We start from the raw sequence: 16,444 nt of genomic DNA, 5'->3' as shown, positions 1-16,444 counted from the left end.
TTCTTTCCCATAAATTTAATTAAAGGGAGAAGTTCCAATGGAGGCTTTCTGTGTTATTCGATCCGCCCATAAAGCATATATTAAAGACTTGTGCCAATTTTTATGATTTTGGTCATTGGTTCGCTTAATGATTCTGATTAAATTCTTATTTGTAGATTCAGCTAACCCATTCCCTTGTGGGTAATAATTGGTAGAGTATTTAAGCTTGAAACCCTTTTTGAGTGAAAATTCAGTCATTGCATTACCAGAAAAATATGATGCATTATCAAACATGAAAGTGGAAGGCAACCCAAACCTGGTGATTATGAATTGATCTATGAACTCAATGATATTTTCAGCATTATCCATCTTGAGTGGAACTGCTTCTACCCATTTAGTAAAGTAATCTGTTGTTGTAAGGATGTATCTATGTTGTTTAGAAGAGTGAGGAACGATCTCACCTATTTTGTCCAATCCCCACTGATCGAAAGGTTGTTCAATGTTAACTGGTTGCAGTGGCAAGGATGGTTTATTTTGTCTTCCAGCAGCGGTTTGATAGACTTGACATTTCCTTACGTAGTTATGTGCGTCTTTGAATAATGTGGGCCAGTAATAGCCTTCGCGCAAAATTTTGTGAGCAGTTGCATCTCCAGCATAGTGTCCGCCTGCTGGCCCATCGTGGAGTTCCTGCAAGACTTTTTCAGCTTCAGATTTCTCAAGACATCTAAGGAGAACAGAGTCATAATTTATTCTAAAAAGAACATCATTCATGAGCTAATATTGTTTGGCTTTTAACCTTAGAGCTCTTTTCTTGGTATGATCGAGGTTTGAAGAAGCGTATCCATTCTTTAGATAATAAATAATATCAGTGTATAATGATTCAACATTGTTTAGGCTTACCTCGTATACTTGTACCTCTGCGGATGGATTTTCGGACATTAGCGATGCTCCGACCAACATTTTGCAAAAGCCTTGACCTTTTACAATACTTGCTGGTTTGATTTCTACATCATATTCCTGTAAGGCAATAACCCAATTGGCCCTTTTCTCACCCACATCCTTCTGTACTAGAAGATTTCTTACCGCTAGAAATGGTACTATGATTTTGGTATGTGTTTTAAGTAAAAAAGGTCTGAAATATTTAATTGCTTTGAAAACAGCATAAGCTTGTTTCTCCACGTCTGAATAATTCAACTCAGCTCCTCGTAAATTGGAACTGAAAAAAGCAATTGGGGCTTCCGCCTTTTCTTGATTTGCCTGAGTGAGTATCGCAACATATGATCTATCAGAGGCAAATGTATACATAATAAAAGGATCGGAAAAATTTGGAGTTGCTAAAGATGGAGCATTAATAATTTCTTGTTTGATTAGTTTGAATGCCTCATGTTCGTCTTGGCCCCATTTAAAGTTTGTGTTCTTTTTAATCATTGCTTGTAAAGGAGACACGATTCTTGAAAAATCTGGAATGAACCTCTTTACAAAGTTAATCTAGCCAAGAAAAGATTGCATGGCTTTCTTGTTGTGAGGTAGGGGTATTGCGGAAATCTCCTTGATGTCAGGATCAATGTGAATCCCAGATTTTGACACTATGAATCTGAGAAGTTTTCCTTCACTTAATGCGAAAAAGGATTTTTTCAGGTTAAGTGAAATTCCATACCTTAAACAACGTTGGAAGATTTGTTTTAAATCTCTGAGATGGTTGTTTCATTTCTTGGAATACATAGTTATATCATCCAAATAGATTACCACTGATTTATTAACTAACCCCTTGAATGTGATGTCCATGGCTCTTTGAAATGTGGCACCTGCGTTAATCAAACAAAATGGCATCTTTTGATATGCGTATGTGCCCCATTTAGTTCTGAATGTGGTTTTTCATTGATCATCCGGATGTACCAACACTTGATTGTATCCTAAGAATCCATCCAAGAATGACATTAATGTTGAGCCCACAACTGCCTGCAGTATTTGTTCCATGGGGGGCAAAGGAAAATTATCCTTTTGGTAGGCTTTGTTAAGATTTCGAAAGTCAATGCAGATTCTAATATCTCCGTTTTTCTTTCTAACAGGGACCATATTAGAGAGCCATTTAGAATGTCTAACGGGAAAAATTATTTTGGCTTTCAATAACTTATTGAGTTCATTTTTGATCTGGTTTTCTAAATTGGGATGGATTTTTCTCAACTTTTGTTGGACAGGTTTTTCATTATCGATCATTGGAATAGTATGTTGGATGATGGAAGTGTCATATGTTTTGAGTTCATCGTAATTCCAAGCAAAGACACTTTTGTATTGTCTCAAGAGATGAATATACGCTAATTTTTCTTCAGGGGCTAGGCCAAGGCCTAGGTTGATATTTTGCGGTTTGACATCAGTTTCTAGATTTACTAATTCATAATTCAAAGTTGAGCTTTGGATTTTTGAATTGGTAGATCTTTTGAATCAATCTTTCAAATCATAAACATCTTCTACCTTGACTACTGATTTAGGTATAGCATTGTTAGTACTATCCTGTTGCAATTGTTGGTCATGTTGGTCTTCGTCAATTATTTGATTGGTGTAGGATCCTTCAGATGTGAGGAAACTCACGATATCAGGATCGTCATTGAAAATCCTCCAATTGGTAATGTTATCACGAATAGATGGTCTAAAAATTAACTCAATTGCAAATCGATCAGGGCTAAAATCTTCTAAAGGAATGAGCTTGGAAGCTACGTTAGCTAAGAGGTCTACGCTAGCATTCTGGAGTCTGGGAACTGATGAAATATTAAATGCTATAAAGTGTTCTGTCAGATCTTGAACTAGAGATTGGTAATGTTTTAAATGACTTGAAAAATAGTGTATAGTATTACGTACCTGTCTGATTACAATTTCAGAATCTCTGAAAACTTGAAGGTATTTGACGTCTAATTCGATTGCTTTGTATAACCCTTGGATTAAAGCCTCGTATTCTGCGTTATTGTTGGTGCAATAAAATTCGAGTTTGCAAGTTAGCATAGTTTTATCTCCCTCTGGGCTTATTAACACGCATCCTACTCCTGCTCCTTCATTAGACTTGGAACCATCAAAAAATAACTTCCAAAACAAAGATTTATTTACAGGACTATCTATAAAATTAATACATTAGAACTATCTGTTTGAGAGAAATTTTCTACTTGAGATAAAATAGAATGTTCTAAGTAATGTGAAGTATGAGCATTGAAATTTCGTAGGAAATAATCTACTGAATAGTTGCCAATGATGTTAGAATTATATGCTACTGGTTCATTTTCTCCCTCTAGCTCTGTTACTATGTATTTCTGATGTCTTTCCCGCTCAACTTTTATCTGATTCGGTTTACCATTATATGGGAGCCACATATGCGACCAGTCAGTTGCAAAGTATCCATGAAGTTTTTCTAACCAATCTTTGCTAAGAATTAAGCCATAAAATTTAGAAATATCAGCAACTAAAATGTCGATAACTTGACATACCTTTGGGTTGGATGACAACCTTATGGTAACCTGATTTAATTCGCCAATCACTTCGACTTGCGATCGATCTAGATGAACTATGCACACAACGGATTTCTGTGTTTGAATGTTCAATTTTTCACACATTGATCTTGGTAAAATATTTGATAAAGCTCTAGAATCTACTAAGCAATTATGCACATTTTTATTGAAAATTTCATAAGTAAGGAGAAATGGGGGAGTATGAGATCTCGATCTTCCTCCAATTAAGGTGATATCGTTTGGATCAACTTTATTAATTGCATTAGTTGGAGGTCTTCCCATGTCATGGGAAGCTTGAGAGATTACAGCGGCTGGTAAAGGTGCAACTGGTACAACATGCAATTCTTTCAAAATTACTTTTTGTTGGTGTTTTAACTTGCTCAATTTGTAAAAAGTGATATTGGCCCTAGTCTTTTTCATATCTTCTATGATATTATACTCCATTTCATCTGAAATGATTAGCGTTTTAGATGGAGTTGATGTGTCTGTTTGGACTGGGCTGGTTTGAGTTGCTTTAGGTGATGTTTTCTTGGCTGCGACTTTATCCTTAGTCATTGAGCTTGCGCTTTTTGGCTTAGGTGTAGGTTGAGGAGGATCAAGTTGATTTCTGCTGCGAGTACTAACCGGGAATGCCTCTTGATCCTCTTCATCTGGGAGGATGAAATCCCACATACCTTGTAACTCTACAACTTCTTCTTCATCAGTATGCTCGTCAGTAGCGATTTCCTCTTCTTCTTCTTCTGATTCAGCGTTTGTAATTACGTTAGGGGGTTTGGAATTGGTTGAAAGATTTCTTTTAAAAGGCCTGTATGGTTTTTTAGAAGAAGTTTTTGCCACTTGTTTCTTAATGTCGACCATCTCGTTAGACATGGTCTTCAAAACATTTTGTAATCCTTCTAAATCAAATGGATCTTTCGATTGTTTTTTCTTGGGATATTCTTTGAAAGAAACCTTCTTAGATTTTCATTCCTCTATCGCGTTTTTCTTTTCTAGGGCCATAATACGTTTCTCTACTACTATTGCTTCTTTCATATTTTCAACTAAGGTTGTTTTGTTAGCCCTATCAATAAAGATTGCTAATTTTGATGGTAAAGTAGTAATGTACCATTCACTTCACACTTCGTCGCTAGGCTGGGAAGCAGTAGGAATTTTGTTTAAGATTTTATTGAAACGTAAATTGAAATCTTTGATAGGTTCTCTTGACTCGGCCTTAAGGTTAGACAAGTCATTGATCAGTGTCGCCGTAGACCTGTCATCACCGAACTTGGTCAGGAATTTTTCTTGGAAGATGTCCCAACTAGTAATAGATCTAGATGGTAATGAGAAATACCATGATCCGACTGTTCCTTGCAGAGTATAAGGAAAAAGTCGAACAACAGCGTCTTCGTTGGTAACTCCATTGAGATTTATGGATAGCATAAAGTTATTTATATGTTCTTCCGCTAGCATGCTTGCCTCAGGATTAAACTTAGGCAACCATTTTTCAGGATGGGCTGGTAGCTGACTCAAGGGTGTAGGCATTAAGACTTCCCCTAGGTTATTCCATGGAGATTGGGCCATCGCTGAACTAGTAACAGAGGAAAGTGCAGAAGATGATCCCTGCGGTTGAGAAGATGAGGATATTATGACTCCAGATGGTTGAGAAGGAGTTGTGGAAGTTCCAGTAGGCTGATGGAAAATGATCTGAAGTGGAGGAGTGGATGGTTGACTTCGTGGTGAAGAGGTTGAGATGGATGATTATGATGAAAAAGTCTCGCTATCAGACCCTTTAGGAGACTTCCTTGCTCTCTTCCTTGTAGGTAGAGGTAATTCGGTTGGATGAACACCAAACTTTTCGCTCTTTAACTTGGTAAGAGGATGCGCAGGATTGTATTGCGAAGTCACGCTGCCTTGAGATTTATCAGATTTTTGAGGAGATATAGAAAGTCGTTGAAGTTTGTGAATCAAAGATTCAACTTCAGGAGGTTCAATAGTAGATTGTTCTGAAATGTCAGGGTTTGTAGCAGCAGCTGTTGCTCCAGCGACTTCTGACTCTGGATTTAAATGCAACGGAGAAGTCGAGGGAGATGGTGAGGGTGATTTACTCTCAGAATTGTATTTAGATTTAGATTTGCTTGCCATTCACAGTTCGGGGACCTCCTTCTAGCGCCAAATATGTTGAGTCCCCAAAAATCGGGTCTAAAACAAGGGGGATACCCACCGGCCCGGACCTTGGTTAGCAACTCCTTTTCCGTTTGGTATAGTGGGTCCGAATGGGGATATGGGACCAGTTTCCCAATTTCTCTTTGTGTGTGTGTAGGACTGATATTTCTCTTTCTAATAGTTTCTAAATGAAATACTTTTACTCTAACTCTAATCTAATAATATGGAAATTGTATTCTAATAAGCAGAAATATCTAAGTCTACACTAACTCGGGGTAATCCTTCCGTTATGCGATCTAAAATGATTTCAAATAACAACTGGTAATAAAGATCATTCAACTATTATGAGAAAAGAATTCAATAAGGATGAACCACTTCGTATAAAAAGTTAGACGAAACAGTTGTGAAAAACATATCGCATAATAAGCTACTCATACATTAAGCATAAATAAATAGCTATCACCGTACAAAAGTGCCAAATGATAACTCAAGCATTCACGCATCAATATATAAACAACTAAACATGAATATCACTTTAACACAAAGGCAGAAATAGTTAAGATATAGAAGTACAATTTATAACTAGTCCTACTCATGAGCTTCAAACGATAATGATTTATCTATTCTTGATCTAACATCCACTAAGAGTACAAAAGTGCAACATCAGTAGCATTTATCAAATGCAAATATCAATAAATCTTGTTCCAATCATTCATCAAAACCTCCTCAGAGGGGACAAAAGTGCATGTTCTGGGGATAAGTTTTTGACAAATTTTAGGACCCTTCTCTAAATGCATGAGAAGGGTTTAAATACTACTAACTAACTCTAAAAATAACTTATTACAAAAATGTAGGATGCGGTTTAAATGACCATCCTCATTTCATGAAAAATAAAACAAAACTAAAACTAAAATTGAATCTAAAATTAAAACTACTTATGTATCTGCTACTTGAAATCGCACGCATTCAGCATTTGTTTGAGAAGAGTCAGCTGGCCGACTTCCGACTTTAGCTAAGCTGAGAAAATAGAATTGGCAGGAGTTGGTTCCATCTTCTCAGCAGAATTGATGATACACTTAAGAGTCATCCACTGGTTGTGTGGTTTTACCAAGTGTGCCTAGTAATAATCCCAATTCAACTTGTTTAACCCTTGGATTGATTCTGCCTTTTCTTGAGCTTTCTGTTTCCAGTCTGTCTCTATTGTTGCTTTCTTGCAATTTTCGGGGCTTGCAGGTGACTGAGCAATTAGAAGTTTTCCTTTTTGAGAATTTTTTCTCAGCGAGTGTAATCACACATTGGAAATTGCCTCCGTTTCTTGATCTGGGCTTCCTTGATGTGGTTTTCGCCTTTTGATCTTTTTTCTTTTAGCGGATATAAAGCTCAAAATTTGTAAAAATAATGATTCCGTGAGCTCTTGACTCTAAGTCTTAAACTGTCTATTTCTGATATCAACGCTGTCCAGTGTCCTTTTAACCATGTCCGTGTATGGGAGAATTTTGGGCCTTGATGCTATCCGGTGTAAGAATGAACAAGCTATTTATGTGATAGATGCCTTAGAAGAACTATGTGAGCCCGCAGTAGCAGTAACTTCCATTACTCTGGGATTCTCCTCCTCAAGTAGATTATACATGCCTTCCCACGTAGCAATACCTGCGTCTCTGTTACAGGCTGTGTCTGTATTCAATGGCACCATTTCTTTCTCTTCAGAACTCAGAGCTTTGCTTTTCTTTCCCATAATATCCTGCGTACTACTTTGTATCGTTCTCTGTTCTTCGTTCCTGCAATTTAAGAGAATAATGATAAGGAAGGTGATGGGAAAGTTTTAAATGCCGAAGACGTATAAAATATATCACCTTACGTGAAATGACTTTTCGATAAGCACGAAACCATATTCCATTAATAACTGGCATCTAACTCATTTATTAGCATTAAAGCGCATAACCAGGTGTTGGTTTATGGAAAATACTTTTTTGAGCCACGAGCCCGAAAGATCTGCGATGAAGCGATTTTGCGATTTGCTTTGCAATATCGCAGATCACAACATCGCAGAATCATGATATTGCTTGCTTGCTATATTGCGAACTTTCAATATCGCATTATCGCATAATCGTGGTATCGCATTGCCGCTTTATCGCAAAACTGAAAAATCGCAATATCGCAATATCGCAGTATTGCGGGAACGTAATATATAACAATCTTCGTTAACCTGTTTTCTGTGAAATGCAATTTACGATATGCATCATCGCATATTGGAAAATTAAAGTATTTCAACGTAAGTTGTCTTTGATGTACGCGATGCGATATTTGTTTATTATCACGATCTCGCAATGTTAGAACTCGGCTTGTAAGGAGGTATCTTGTTATCTTTTTGCGATGCGATATTTCCCGAGGAAAGATTTTACCTTACCTTATCATAGAACTTAGATTTTTTAGATTTTCCAAGGGGATTTCCTAAGATTATGATGGTAAGTTTTATTCGAAAAGGAAATTCAAGCCCTGATTTATTTTTGAATTTTTAACTAAGGGTCCCCACTTATTTAGTATTAGGAATAACACTAAATAAGAAGGGGGGTTGTTGTGAGCCACAACAGGACCCAGAACACCCCTCTTCTGAATGTTTTCCCAAGTTAGAATTTTCTTATGATGAACCAACCACATGAAGATTTTGATCTTCATCCATCCTTAATGCCTCCATAGGTTCTGCCAAACCCTGTCCGATACATTGAAGTCCAGCTCAAGGAGTATGTGTTTTGCCTCCTTAAGATTGAAGGTACCTTCATTATTGTTACCCCATCTAAGTTGGTCATGCCCCCCTGGCACTTTGGTCCAACATTTTCAGAAGTGCTTCAGCTTTTGCTTTCAAGGGGCTATCATCCCTGTAATCTATATTCTTCCAGGTTCTCCATTTTCCTTCACTATTGGTTTGATCCCAAAATTCTTTTACCTTAAGTAACCCTTTGGTATCAGTTTCTTTCTTGAGGTCCAGAAAGTCCTCTCTTAACAGTGTAGGTTCTTGTTGCCATTTATCCTCCCAAAATAGAGCAAGATCTCCCTCTCTGATTTCCCAGAAGCTATTTTTTTGTACTAAGCCTCTATTCTCCCAGGCCTTATTCCAGATGTGTGAGCCTTTTATGATGCCAGTCATCCTTATGTGATCATTATCTTGCCAAGTGCTGGCATATTTTTCTTTCCAGATACTAGCCCACTGAACCTTTGGATCTTTTACCCAACGCCACCATAATTTGGCCCCTAAAACTTTGCTTAGTACTTTCGGATCATCCAATCCAAGACCCCCATGGTTTTTAGGTTTGAAAATCTTATCATAGGCTACCAAGGCCCATTTATTTCTCTGCTCCGCCTTACCCTAAAGAAAGTCTCTTTGAATGGTTCTAATTTGGAGCTGGAAGGGATGATAGCATGAAGTCTGTGGGGATTGATTGAAGAACAACTTTTGTAAGCACTAACCGGCTAGCTAAGTTTAAAGATCTAATAGTCCATTTCCTGATTTTATCCTGCATCTTATTAATCACTGGCTCCCAAATGCTCTTGTTCAAAGTTTTATCAGTTAGAGGAACTCCCAAGTATTTGGAGGGAAGGACATCCCTTTGAAAGCCCAGAATTCTGGAGATATTTCTCTGAATAGCAACATTGGTATTAAAGAAAAAAATCTTAGATTTGGAGAGATTAACTTCCATACTTGTAGCCATGGTAAAGTCACACAGGATTTGTTTATAATCTAGAGCTTCTTTGACCGTGGGGATTCCCTACAACATGGTATCATCAACAAATTGTTGATGGGTCAAAGCTTGTCCAGTCTCAGAAAATTGGAGACCCTTGATGTTGCCAACTTCTTTCGCATGCTTGATTAACTGACCAAGTCCTTCCATCATGAGGATAAAGAGAAAGGGGGAGAGCAAATCTCCGTGCCTGAGGCCTCTTGAAGGAGTAAAAGTCTTGGAAGGAGAACCATTAACTAGAATTGAAAAGCTAGAAGAAGTTACCAGGGCCACGACCCATCTCACCCAGTTATGATCAAACCCAAAAGCTATAAGGACCTTCCTGATATAGTTCCAATTCAACTTATCACAAGCTTTGGCTAGGTCCAATTATGATCAGGTGCTCATGTCCTAAGTGTCGTAAAATGCTCAAAATTTAAAGTACTTAGAACTAGTTCAAAGTTGAATGACTGGAAAGTGTTCATCTTCCCGATTCCGGCACCGCAAACGGTTCGAAAAATGGTCGCCGTATGAGGAAGTTATGGCAAAAAGAAGAATTTGTCCATAACATTAGAAATTTTAATTTTTCAAAAAAAAAAATTAAAAAAAGGAATATTCCGCTGGGCACGAAATCCGAGGCAACCACCAAAAATTAAATGTAACTGCAGTTAAGTTGGCAGAATTTTAGCAGGAGCGCCAAATTTGGTGGACCCGCCATAATTGGCGGAGCTAACTGGAGTTAACTAAAGTTAGCTGGAGTTTTTCTAGGGGCAAACTGGAGAAACTTTAAATGGCCATAACTTTGGCTAGGAAAGTCGGTTTTGGACGATTTGTTTTTTGATTTTGGGTATCTTCGACCTTCTGAAGCCATTGGTGCAGGTCTTACATCCATCTGAGGTCATTTGTAGAGGTTTTGGAGCCGTGAAAGTTCTATGAGCCACTAGGGCCTAGTTTTGTGAACACTGTATAGGGTTGCAGGTATCCATTGGAGGTGATCCAATAGTCAATCCTGAAGGATTCAAGTGTTCTGAATCCATTTTTACCATCTATTTCTCTTGTATATGCTTCTATTCAGCTGTATTTTCAATTTGAGCATTTAATAAAAACAAGGACAAGCCCGGTTGGGAGCTTTGGACCCAACAGACGTAGCCCTGGAGGGGGTGAATTACTTTATCAACTTCTTTTGCATTTGTGGTTGATTTATTTTGCAGATCCAATTCATTTTAATGTGTTAAACAGTAAAAGGAAATAAATCTGCTATGTTTAAATGGGTCATGAATAGCTGCAAATTTCATGTGTTTTCTTTCTGCAAGACATGGAAATCTTTTAAACATGTTTAATTCTGAATTGAATACCTTGCAAAAAAATTTCAAGTAGTTTCAAATTCAGATCAAGTTGGTATCAGAGCACAGGGTTTTGTGCAAATATCTTCTAACTGTCTTGCAAAGTATTGATGCTTACCAGGTTGAAACTCAAAAGAGGGGAAGGACAGTTGACTAGAGAACGAGAGAATCCTCAGTCAAGGAAGGCCAGAGAGCCATCACCTCCACCTTCAATTTCACCCTCAAGAGTCTCAGCAGAAGCTTCAAGAATTTCTGCACATGAAGGAGAAATTCCTACAGAGACAGATCCAAGAGAAGAAGAAAGAGTCTTCAGAAAGGCTTTCTTGGACCTCACTGAAATGGTGAGGATATTGTACCAAGAAAGAAATGATAAATTGGCTGGAGAAAGGTCCAAACATCCACATGAAGGAGAGGGCTCTTCAGGAGGTAAGAAGGATGATGATCATTCCAAGAAAGGACATGGAGGAAATGGTGATCCACCACCACCATCTTCACCTTCTTCCTCTTCATCCTCGTCTTCTTCTGTTCATAAGCATAGATCCTCTGGAAAAAGTCCTTTTTGAAGCTTGATGTAAAATTCGAATTACCTATGTTTAATGGTGAAGTGAATGCAGAAAAGCTTGACAACTGGATTAGGCAGTTGGAAGTTTACTTGAGGATCTAAAATATGCATGATGATGCCACAAAGATTCAATTGGCTTCTTTGAGAATGGATGGAGCAGCATTGGTCTGGTGGGAGGCCAAGACTAAAGAGGAGATCACGAAATTTGGTAAGGTTACCTTAACATGGCCTAAATTTCTGTTAGCCATTAAAAAACAGTTTTATCCTCTTGCTCACATGCAGAAGGCCATTATGAATTGGCAAAATTTCAGACAACTTAAGGGTCAGAGTGTCCAAGACTACACCCAAGAATTCAGGAGAAGAGCTCTCTTGTTAGGGGTAGATTTGCAGACTCAGGCAACCTTGCTGAAATACATTGGTGGCTTGCATAGCTACCTTAGACACACCATCTTGATGTTTAACCCTACTAGCCTGGACGAGGTTTGTGTCCAAGCTACCCATTTAGAGGCAAGGGGAAAAAACACATTTGTAGAGGGTAGAAACAAGCCCCCCAAGGGGAAAAACAAAGAGAAAACCTCCAAGGGAAAGAGCAAAAAGAATGCATCTGTCAAACAGGAGAGTGAGAAAGTGATCTGTAAACATTGTTCTAAACCAGGCCATGAGGAGAAAAACTGTTGGAAATTATATCCTGAAAAAAGACCTCAATTTAACAAATCCAAAGGGAAAAATAAAACTGTTGCTACTACATCTACACCACAAGATTTAGGGGAAGATTCAGGTGATGAAACCAAAATTGCAGCCATGGGTTTGAAAAACTTGAAGGGAAAAGAAATTGAAACTCAAGCCAGCACTAGTACCTCAAACTGCCATGTACAAGCTCCTAATGAGGAAGAAAGAATTGAACTGTTTCATGTGAGGGTGATTTCAAAACATACTAAAATTGACACACTTTTTGATAGTGGGTCACAAGCAAACCTTATATCAGAGGACTTGGTCAAGCAGCTTAAACTTGAGACCGTTCCACATCCGAAGCCATATCCACTTGGATGGATTTGCAAGGATGCAAATTTACAAGTTTCAAGAAAGTGCACATTGCGCTTTGCAATTACTGCACATTTTATTGACACAGTTGAACTTGATGTGGTACCTTTTGATATAGAAGGAATTGTTTTGGGAAGTCCTTACTTGTTTGACAAGAAATCTATCTTTCATCGCCATGAAAACAAATACATATGTTCAAAGATGGCAAGGAGTTCGTTGTTAGAGCTCATCGCAAGAAGACAAATATAGCGATGGTGAATGCAGGACAGGTAAAAAGGCTGGTCAATTCAAGTAAGAATTTTGTTCTTCTTATGATTAAGCCCAAGGTTGATGTGAATCATGAGTCATTTGACAATTGTGGTCCAAAACTTAAATCAGATCTGTATGATGTAGTTGATGCATATCATGAGATGTTTCAGGAGCCTACAGGTTTGCCTCCTAAGAGGGAGATTCAACATGAAATCCATTTGCATCCAGATTGTCCTCTTCCAAACATAGGCATGTACCACATGTCTATTATGGAGAATGCTGAAATAAAGAAGCAAATCAAGGACTTGTTGGACAAGGGTTTCATAAGGCCAAGTACTTCGCCATGTGGGTCACCGATTGTATTGATTCCAAAGAAAGATGGCACTTGGCGTATGTGTGTTGATTTCAGGGCCTTGAACAAGATAACGGTAAAGAATCGTTACCCACTCCCAAGGATAGATGATTTGCTAGACCAGCTGAAAGATGCTCGATATTTCACTAAGCTAGACTTGCGCAGTGGATATCATCAAGTAAGAATTGAAGAAAGTGACATTTGGAAGATAACCTTTAAAACCAAACAAGGACTCTTTGAGTGGCTTGTGATGCCATTTGGTTTGTGCAATGCACCTGCAACTTTCATGCGGGTAATGGATGATGTCTAGCATCCTTTTCTTGATGATTTCGTTATTGTCTACTTAGATGACATCTTAATTTTCAGCAAGTCTAGAGAAGATCATGTCATGCATGTTAGAAAAGTACTTGATGTTTTGAAGAAGAATCAGTTATTTCTTAAAATGTCAAAGTGTGAATTTGGAAAGACTTATTTGGTTTATTTGAGACACATAGTAGGAGGAGGTGCTTTGAGAATTGATCCTTCTAAGATTGAGGCTATTGTGAAGTGGCTTACTCCCAAATCCATAACAGAGGTAAGAAGTTTTTTGGGTGCAGCTCAATATTGGAGGAAGTTTATCTCTAACTTCTCTTCTATAGCAGCTCCTATGCATGCAGTGACAAGTGTGAAGCATGGTTTCCAATGGGGAGGCAAGCAACAAAAAACTTTCGAATCTTTGAAAGAGAAGATTATTTCAGCTCCAGTCCTTGCATTACCGGATTTGAGACAGCCATTTGAGATACAAACTGATGCTAGTGATTATGCTATGGGTGCAGTTCTTCTACAACATGGTAAGCCTATTGCTTTTCATTCTAAAACTTTTAATGGTGCTGTTGTAAATTATCCTACATATGATAAGGAGTTGTATGCATTGGTACAAAGCGTAAAAAAGTGGAAACACTACTTGATGGGCAAAGAAACTGTTATACATACAGACCATCAGCCCTTACAGTACTTGCAATCACAAAGCAAGTTACAACAGTCACGACACTTCAGATGGATGGGCTTCTTGCAACAGTTTCATTTGGTAATAAGGTATAAGAAAGGTACTTTGAATAAGGTTGCTGATATGCTTTCAAGGCCTATTATTGGTGCTGTTACTTTACTTAAGAATGATTCCATTGTACGTGATAGTTACATAGAACAATATGCATCTGATGACGACTTTAAAGATGTGTATGCTAACTTGAGTAAAGGAAATCATGTAGAGGAAAATGACTATCACATGCATAACAATTTGCTGTTTCATTTGGGAAAGTTGTGTATACCACAGGGGGAGAGGATAAATGTCATAAGAGAAGCTCATTCTTCTCTTATTGCTTGCCATTTTGGTGTGAGCAAAACAGTTGCACATCTACAGAGGTATTGCTATTGGCCTCGCATGGTAGATTCTGTTTCAAGGTTCATAAGAGGTTGTTCATTATGTGCTACAAGCAAGCCTAGCAACAGGAAGCTTGGTTTGTATACTTCTTTGCCGGTACCTTCTAGACCATGGGAGAGCATCTCTATGGATTTTGTAGGAGGTTTGCCAAAATCTCGAAAGCAGCATGATTATTTATATGTAGTAGTTGATCGTTTCAGCTAAATGTGTATACTTATGCCTTGTAAGAAAACTATAACTGCTGAATTATTTTTTCATCATGTATGGATTCACTTTGGTTTGCCTACTTCCATTATTAGTGACAGGGATTCCAGATTTGTGGGGAATTTTTGGTCCAACCTATGGGAGATGATGGACACAAAGTTGAAGAAAAGTACTGCTTTCCATCCGCAAACAGATGGACAAACCGAAGTTGTGAACAGAACCATTGTGCACCTCTTGAGAGGTTATTGCAGCAAGCATCCCAAGCTTTGGGATGAACATTTGCACTACATACAGCATGCTTACAATCGTGCCAAGCACTCTTCCACAAACACCTCATCGTTTGAAGCTTGTTTTGGTTACTTGCCAAAATCACTTCTTGATTTCATTCTTGAGAAAGATGTTGCCATTGAGGGACATAGTGACATTGACAAAGCTCGTTCATTCATTGAAAGAATTTAGCAAATACATCAGCAAATTCAAGAACAGCTTGAGAAGAGTCAAGGCAAGTACAAGGAAAGACATGACAAGCATAGAGTCGATCACAAGTTTCAAGAAGGAGATGAGGTATGGCTGTACATTAGTAAGCAAAGGATGCAAGGAGAAGGTAAAAAGCTGAAGCCTATTCGTTATGGTCCATTCAAAATCCTCAAGAAGGTTGGAAATAATGCTTTTCAATTAGATTTGCCTTCCTACATGCAAATGTATTCTGTTGTCAATGTGGAGAACTTACGTTTGTATGAACCTCCTTTGATTGCTAATCATGAAAGTGTTGTTCAACTGCCATCTATAGAAGATTTCTCACCAGAATTCTTAGATGAGCTAAAAGAAGATACAATCCTTGACAGAAGGACACACACTTCAAGAAGGGGCAGTGTAGATTATGTTCGGGTTGGTTTCAAAGGCAGCAAACCGAACAAGGAAAAGTGGATGGAGGTGGATAGAGTGAGGGAGCTGTACCCTCACCTCTTTAACATGTAGTTGAAGGATTTTGGGGTCCAAAAGCTTCCCAATGGGGAGGCGTGATCAGGTGCTCATGTCCTAAGTGTCGTAAAATGCTCAAAATTTAAAGTGCTTAGAACTGGTTTAAAGTTGAATGACTAGAAAGTGCTCGTCTTCCCGATTCCGGCGCCGCAAACGGTTCGAAAAACGGTCGCTGTATGAGGAAGTTATGGCAAAAAGAAGAATTTGTCCATAACATTAGAAATTTTAATTTTTCAAAAAAAAAATTAAAAAAGGAATATTCCGCCGGGCACGAAATCCGAGGAAACCACCAAACATTAAATGTAACTGCAGTTAAGTTGGCGAAATTTTAGCAGGAGCGCCAAATTTGGCGGACCCGCCATAATTGGCGGAGCTAACTGGAGTTAACTAAAGTTAGCTGGAGTTTTTCTAGGGGCAAACTAGAGAAACTTTAAATGGCCATAACTTTGGCTAGGAAACTCGGTTTTGGACGAATTTATTTATTTATTTTGGGTATCTTCGACCTTCTAAAGCCATTGGTGTAGGTCTTACAACCATCTGAGGTCATTTGTAGAGGTTTTGGAGCCGTGAAAGTTCTAGGAGCCACCAGGGCCTAGTTTTGTGAAGACTGTATAGGGTTGCAGGTATCCATTGGAGGTGATCCAATAGTCAATCCTGAAGGATTCAAGTGTTGTAAATCCATTTTTACCATCTATTTCTCCTGTAGATGCTTCTATTCAGTTGTATTTTCAATTTGAGCATTTAATAAAAACAAGGACAAGCCCGGTTGGGAGCTTTGGACCCAGCAGACGTAGCCCTGGAGGGGGTGAACTGCTTTATCAACTTCTTTTGCATTTGTGGTTGATTTATTTTGCAGATCAAATTCATTTTAATGTGTTAAACAGTAAAAGGAAATAACTCTGCTATGTTTAAATGGGTCATGAACAGCTGCAAATTTCATGTGTTTTCTTTCTACAAGACA

This window comes from Pinus tabuliformis, chromosome J, assembly GCF_031772625.1.
Source record: "Pinus tabuliformis cultivar Carrire ecotype Pingquan chromosome J, CPIR1, whole genome shotgun sequence".
Classification (NCBI taxonomy): domain Eukaryota; kingdom Viridiplantae; phylum Streptophyta; class Pinopsida; order Pinales; family Pinaceae; genus Pinus; species Pinus tabuliformis.
The sequence above is the reverse complement of the archived record's forward strand: the minus strand, read 5'-3'. Positions refer to the sequence as shown.